The sequence below is a fragment of the Phalacrocorax carbo genome, chromosome 4 (assembly GCF_963921805.1).
Source record: "Phalacrocorax carbo chromosome 4, bPhaCar2.1, whole genome shotgun sequence".
Taxonomy (NCBI): Eukaryota; Metazoa; Chordata; class Aves; order Suliformes; family Phalacrocoracidae; genus Phalacrocorax; species Phalacrocorax carbo.
In genome coordinates this window covers 21,094,700-21,102,654 of record NC_087516.1, presented here as the reverse complement: position 1 = coordinate 21,102,654, position 7,955 = coordinate 21,094,700, and positions in this window count along the sequence as shown.

Here is a 7,955-nt window from a genome sequence, read left to right as displayed (position 1 = left end):
TACAATGTCTTGTACATTCAATTATTCTAACTCTACCAAGAGCAACATTTCTAAATTAATGTAAACTTACCAAACCACAATTTTATAACTGATTCACTTTGCATCTGCGCTTCCTCCAAATTTAGTTTGAATAATGTTTTCTAATCTACTACTGCATAAAACAACATAAAACTGAAGAACTTTGATATTATTTCCACACGCCTGTGGGCTCAAATGTAGCCATCTGTGCAACTTCAGGCTCTGCTTCTGAGCCAAGAATTGTTATTTACTTACATTTGTCCTTGGTCCTCTCTGGAGGAACGTATTTGTGCAAGTGCTTTTGAGTACTTTGCTGTGTCTGTGAGACTCGCTCCACCTGTGTGATCAGTTATCACAGATAGCAGTCGGGAGGGCTTTTGAAGACGGGACACTTGGAAACACCTGCTTTTTAGTTACATGATCAAGTAACATTTACATCCACTTTTTTTTTTTTAATGCTGCAAAATTTCATATCTGGCTCTAGTTCCCTTTACTTTGTTTCACAGCTTTAATATAAACCTCTTTCACCTCCTATGAGTGATCTCTAATTCTAGTAATTCCCTTTTTCCATGTGGAATATGTCAGATCTAATGCTCTCACACACAGGTCACCAACAAAATTGTTGTTTTGTATCCAGAAAATTAAAGCAACCTTTGATTGCTCCCCGGTGCACTTTGGTTGGCTTTATCAAACTCTAAGGTTAATTTTATTAATATTTCAGGATTTCACTGTCCTCTCTGACAAGTTACCTTTCAAAAATATTGGACCATCTTGCAGATTTTAGTTTCTTGCATTTGGGCCCTTCAGCTCTAAGGCGCGAAATAAGATGCGATGACTGATTTACCTCTTATGGAGCGGCCTACCAATGGCACTGAAAACAAGGGGAGGCACAGATATATTTTCTAGGTTTCACTCTATTGCAATACATTTTAAGGACTGACAGAACATATATACATATAGTTAAGGGAGGGGGGAGGTTTGGGCAGCAAGGTGAGAGTGGATTAAAACTTTTGGCAGCTGGTGAAGTAGGAGCAGCATTTTCAGGCCACTGAATGAGTATGTAGATTGTGTCTATATTGAAATAAGAGGAAATTAGTTTAAGAAGTGGACATTTAAATGTCTTTTGGCCTGGGTGAGTAGATGACATAATTTACACCTGCAACAGAAGTCTTCAGAACAGTATAAATATTGCAAGAAATGGTCTAAATAGAGGTGCAGAATAGCTGAGGTGCTGCTGATGACTTGGAAACCCTGTATACCAGCTAGTTCTGCTTCAGACCCAGCCTGGGGTCAGTCCCATCTAATCCTGTTTGTTCCCAAGCAGCAGCTGCTGCAAACAACTTTGGGCTTACATTTACAGATTCTGTTGTTATCAGTGGGAGTTTGTGGGATAAGGATGTCAGAATAAAGCACAACTTCCCTTTTTTCTGGGTATCCCAGAGGAGACACTGTACTTATTTTCAAGTGTTTGTTCCCACTGGTCTTAAATGCATCAGCTCAGAATCCTACTCAGGTGTGTCTAGTGGGACTTTTAATTCTGACCCCAAACACTCATTTATAGAGGGTGGTGTGCGGCTGGGGCTTGGGAGGCCACTGAGGCTGGGACTCCATCAGGCCAGTTGAAGTGCAGGCTTCTTTCACTATTTTTTTTTTAAGGTTATTTAGAGCAGATAGAAGAGTTCTAGTGTTGTAGTAAGGTGCCGGGGGGCTTGTATCATTTACAAGAAAACCATTCTTATTTCACTTTCCTAACAAATTGAAATTTTAGCTCTGCCTCTAAGCTGAGATTCCTGCGTCTCTCCACTCAAAAGCTCAGCTGACTACCAGGCTGACTTATTTAGATGGCTTAGCAAGTAGAAACCCAGCGCATTATTGGCATATTCCTCATCAAACAACAGCCAGCGGGGGTTTTCTGGGTAGCAGCTACAGTTCAATGTCCAGTAACCCCCAGTTTCCCTTATACACAAATCCATTCTTATCCCTTGCATTTTTGTCTACGGTCTGCTGTGTCCAGATCCTTGTCAAGGATCTCAAAGCACTGAAGGCAAGGGCTCTCTAGCATGCTCAGTTAACATGACTTTGCTTTTCACTTGTGTGCATCAAATCATTCATATTTCTCCAGCTCAGGGATATAACTGAATCCCTGAAGAACTTTACAGTTCAACTTCAACTGGGAAGTTAGGTAAAATGAGGGTTCGTCAGAAGCTTTCCTGTTAAAACTATTTAATTAAAAGTTTTTTGATGGAGATAAGCCAGCCAGAGTGAACCATTTTTGGCAGGGAGAAACCTTGTCTAGTCCAAGACAGAGTTTCTGATTTCAGATGAGAATCAGGTTTTAGTTCTTCCTGGTCCTGCTTCAGAAAAAGGATTTAAACTTCAGTTTGCTCCATTCCAGGTGAAATGGATCCGCTAAACAGTACCTGGAAAACAGACTTCATAGCCTCTCTGGTCTGTGGTTTTATCCATGCCTATAAACTATTCTTAATTGGAAGAACAGGGAAAACAGATTATAAATCCCTACAGAAATGATTACTGTACTTCAGCGGGATGCAAGAGAGCTACTTTTGTCCCAATTTTGCATCCACAGCAAGTATCTTGACCAGACTTTTTTTTTAGAACTTGCTCTGTGTGGCCCTGTAAAATACATCATATTGGTTAAGATTAGGTTAAATTCCAGAAGATTTCAACTTGGATGGCACACATGCCTGAGTTTTCCTAGTAGATATCTTGTATGTGACTTGATATTTTATACCTGAGCTCGACTGTTTACTGATGACAATTAATGAATTGCTAAAGAACCGACTGTAACTCAGTTCTGCTAGAGTGTAGCAGCTTATTGTTATTATCATTCATCCATTATTTGTTTTTTTTTTTTTCCCCATTTTACATTGTTAGATTTTTAGAATAAAATGATTCATACATTCTGGCCATCAAGGCGACACCCTGACTGATGCTCAACAGAGGGGTTTCATGTGTGATCATTTGTCCTCCTGAGCCAATGCCATCGTTGGCCAGTAGAAAAAAAAAAAACCCAACAAACACCATATCCTCTTGGCCTATATGGCAAGTAACACTCAGACTTTAATGACTGCATCCATTACGTGATTCATAAATCCCATCATCCCTGAAATTTCCAGCAATCTGGCTTAAAAACCACCGTTCACCTTTGCCACTACCTCTCTCCTTCCATCTTATGTAACAGTTTGGCAGTACTTATATGTAACTTAAGATCTAAACCCATCTTTTTCCACCCCCACCTGGGACCTGGACAAGCGCCCTTCTCATCAGGATACTGCTGTATTCGGATTGTGAATTTCCTGCACCAGAATAATGAAAACAGTTCAATGCAAATTGAACATGCATTTAAACATTATTTTTAAAAGGAACATTTTAATAGGCAGATACTGACTTAACTGAAAAATAAGACATCAGTATTGTCAGTGTTCACTCTAGTATGACCAGCTGTGAAGAATTTACTTATTAAAACAGGATGAAAGTATAGGTCAGAGAAGTTAGACTGTAATATAATGTAAAATGGGTTAATAAACTTTTCTCAGATCCCGGCAGAAGAATGGCAAAATTCTACCCATATTTCATAACCGTGTTCCTCCAGCTACCTTGAGGAATAAGCTGCAGAGATTCACATATAATTTTTACAATCTATGACTGCATGACGTATTTAAATTTTCTCTGTGCTGTGAAAATAATCCCATGCAGGCAATAAGCCTAGTTTATTGTTTCACCATCCTACTGTCCAGTGAGAGGAGATGGATTTTTTTTTTTTCTAATTTAACACATTTTTATTGGTAGCTGAGATCTGGTTTTCTACAAGTTTACCTGTAAGCTGACACTAAGAAGTTGTGCAAAAGTAGAATTTTATCAAAATTTATCATTTCAAGCTCTGAATTTTGAAGAAGTCCAGGATATAAAGACATCCAGATCATATGCTTTAGGACAAAACACACTTGGCCCAGGACACCTCAAGAGCCAAGGTATCTGAAGGAAGGAATACAAAATAATAATTAAAAGATCACATTACATGTTTCTTTTAATGAATAGCATGAAATTGTTATTAACTTGAGAAATGTACCACTTGGTAGAAAGCGCAGATATATTTGAAAGCTTAAACACTGACTGACTGCATTTATCCTCCCAAAATAAGGAAAAGAATTTTCTTTATCAACATTACTTGTAAATTAAATAAAGAATAAACCATTTTTCAGACCATTGTTTGATTTATATGTCTATTAAATCTCCAAGGTAAAACTGTTTACCAAAACGTGATTTAGAAGTCCAAAACTTTCTGAATGCGAAACTGAGAAGATGACATAAACATGAGTCTCTCAACTGAGGTCATCACATCAAGCAGAGTCCAAAACCCAGATGGCTCCTTAAAGCCAGGCATGCTGTAAAAAGCAGTATAGAGCAGTAAAAGGACTGTCAAAACAGATATGCACACCCACACGAAGGTTAATCCACATCAGGCCCTTCAGAAATAATTTAATTGGCTTGGAACTCTATACTGAAATTTGTAATAAATAACCAGTAGTCTGCACAGCACTGCCACAAGACATTTTCATTTGGAAAAAAATAAACCAAACTCCTCCTTCATCAAGAGTTTTGTGTTAGTCACCTACTTTGTCAATACAAGATTTAAGACTTTTTTTTTTTAATGGTTTCGTATGGCATTCTGCTTCGTATTACTGCAGATTGCCAGGCTGTGCCACCGTAGCAACGATACTTCATCACAACGCTTGAAATGACCATTACACAGACCAGGCTGTAACACCTATAAAATCTGAGCAGGATAAAGGAACAATAGGACTGCTTTCTTCCCTCAAAAGAAAAAAGTAGAGGCTGTATTAGAAATTGCATTGATATCAGGAGGCAAATCTGCAGCTGCCTTGTCTGTATGTTGAGGTGCTTATTTTCTCAGTCTTGCAAACAAAAATTCCACAGAATTGTGTTAAAGAGTGTGAGAAATTTAAAATTCTTGCTTTTGACGGCAAAGCATAGAAACACCTTTCATTAAGACAAGATATGATTTCTTTCACGTTAAAAATCCAATGTTGCTGAATCTCTCATTTTTTGTGAATTCCCAATTACGTTTTTTAAGGCGGTAAATTCGATCACCAGGAATCCTCTACCTGCCCTTTCCCAATTTCCACAAAGTAAAATTGTTGGCAGTGAGAACTGAAATGGAATTTGAAGCACACCTAATTGAGAACAAACACAAAAAAAGGAAAAAGACATAAGGTACGGCATTATAGTAACCAATTACTGGGGACAAAAGGGAACAATGGAAGCTAACAAGACACAAACCAGCCATTGTGTCTTCAGGGGCTTCTGTGTGTATCTATATGGTGCTGCATGAGACATGTCTATGCAAGTAAAGAAATATTTAGAGTGCACACTGGACCAAAATCTGCAGCTATATGCACATACAGAAGTATCATGCAAAGTTGTCTTGGATAGAGACCAAAAAAACCAAGTGCGAAGTCACTGCTGTCACCTTTGCCATGTGTATTTAATGAACACTGATGTGGATCTCAGGACCACATCCCATTTCAGAGCAGATACCTTGGCTGGATTAACGCTAAACAGATTATGTACAATTCTATCAGAATTCTCACAATCAAGGGGAAACACTAGAACAAACTGTCTCACTCTAAAAAAAAAAAAGTCACTGGGCTCAAACCAGAATTAAAGTCACTTGGAGATTTTAAGAACGAATTATGTTTGTGACCAGCTGGCTACTAAAACAGACAATTTCAAGACAGAAAACATAGTATGTATAGATCTGTGCTTCTATCTTCCATACAATTGTTCTTCTTCAAGCAAAATTATGAAGTTCTTAAAAAGATTCTGATGATATGGTTCATAAAGCTGCTGTTTATGCAACAAAATCTTTCCTTCTCTAAAGGATGGCCAATGGAGAGTAATTTAAGTGTCTTAATGTACTGGTACAGCAATGAACAAATGAATGCAGTCACTATTATTTATTTGTATGTCAAAGGCCTCAAAGTCCAGTCACTCAGGAGAAGCTACAGTAGAAGTAAGAGCTGGAGGTAGAGCACAGAAGTAGCTTGAATGGCACAAGGTCCCACCTTGCCTGTGAAACACATCTGCAGGGATCGCCATCGCAGAGGTTGAAATAGACAAATTTCCCAGTGAACAAATCGGCAAATAGAAAAAGGTATTTTAGGTAAAAGCAGAGTTACTTTAAGGTTTTAATCAACATAGACGAGGGGGCAACATGACAGCAAACATAATTAAAAGATGAGTAATAAGCAAAGAATTTCTAAATTCAGATAAAGAGTCACAGGCGCCTTTATACAGTTCTGTATTACGTGTGTCATGTTCATATAAAGACCTGCAGATCATTAAGGCCAGGTCTGTAAAACCTCCATTCAATGTACCTACAAAACCCAACCAACTAACATTTCTTCCTCCCCCACCCCTCAGCACAACAGTAGAAACAGCAGAGAGAGATGACAGTACGTAGTCTCAAAAGTTATAGTTCACCTTACATAACACTGACTCTTCTCTCTTAAATTATGCAGCAAAATTTACACGCTCTGAGAAAAACTCCAAACTAATTAAGGACCTGGAGAAGTACACACGAAAAGTAAGGGAACTGACACTAGAACACAAAGGCAATAGCACATGGAAAAGATGACAGCAAGCTTTTTACCATCCTTTTCCATAATCAAAGGAGATGCAGAACCTGAAAGATGTCAAATTCAGGCTTTATCATATCTCTTTCAGACAGCAGTTAGCTTGCAAGTTTGCTTCTACAGAGAGTCAATACTTCCTCAACTTATTTCTCTTTAGCATACAAAATTAGTGTTGATAGTCAATACAAAAGTATTTTAAAGTAAATTATATAGAGTGTAGCACTTCATGCTTTTGGCCTCATACTAAGCATATGGTACTGGGTATCAGAAATAAACACCCTCTACAGACGCACTATTTGAGCACGTACAGGTTCTGCCCTTCTCAGAAACAGGCAACTCCAGCCTAACTAGGGCACTGTGAAAGGTAAACTACCTGTCCCAGTTCTGGAATTCTGAATGTTCTGAGATGGCTTGTATCGCATGCAACCCTCCAAATGAATCCTTCCCTTTAGCCAAATAATTTCACAACATTCTCCTTTTAATCTTCGACTCTGGATTTTAACAGGATTTATTACCGAGACTATCTGTGTAGCTAATTGCCAGGGTTTAGAGGAAGAGATTTTTTTATATCTGTAGTTTGTCATTTAAGACCAGCACCATCCCACGTGGTTTCTTCCAACTGTACCAACACTATAGTTTAGCAAGTGACCGTCCTCTCTTTGCCAACATCTCAGATCTAATTTCTGTTCCAGAAGAATCTATTTATCATTCCAGAAACAGACTGCAAGAGTCTCTAAAATAATTTTGAAATGTAATCTGTGGGTGCTGTCCCTGTTTCAAACAGCAGAAGCTCTACCAGTGTGGAGTTTCTGGTTACTTCATGTGTCTTAACAGTGGCATTCAACCTTGGCAGATGTTTCAATAAAAACTGTAATGCTTCCTTAGAGTCAAATGATCTATTTTTTTCAACGAACTCTCTCTCTTGCCACACCTTCTTAACAACCACTTCTGGCCCCTTCACCGTTGTATGAATAAACTAGTAGTTCTTGTATTAGTTTAATACAAAACTAGTACTGGTAGGTTTCTGCCATTCCAAATTCTCTCTGCTGTGTCAAAATCCCATCCCAGAAACCTTTTTCAAGTGACTGTGTCACTTGCAAACTAAAAGAGCACATAATTTCTAGTTGTTCCTTATGGCCCTGCTAGAGTATCCTGTCAAAGCAAGAAATAAGCTAGCTTGCTAAATTTCTAGTTCTAATTATTAACCAACTGAAAGAAATATCAGACAGCCTGCAACTAAGAAAAGGAGGAAAATAAGGC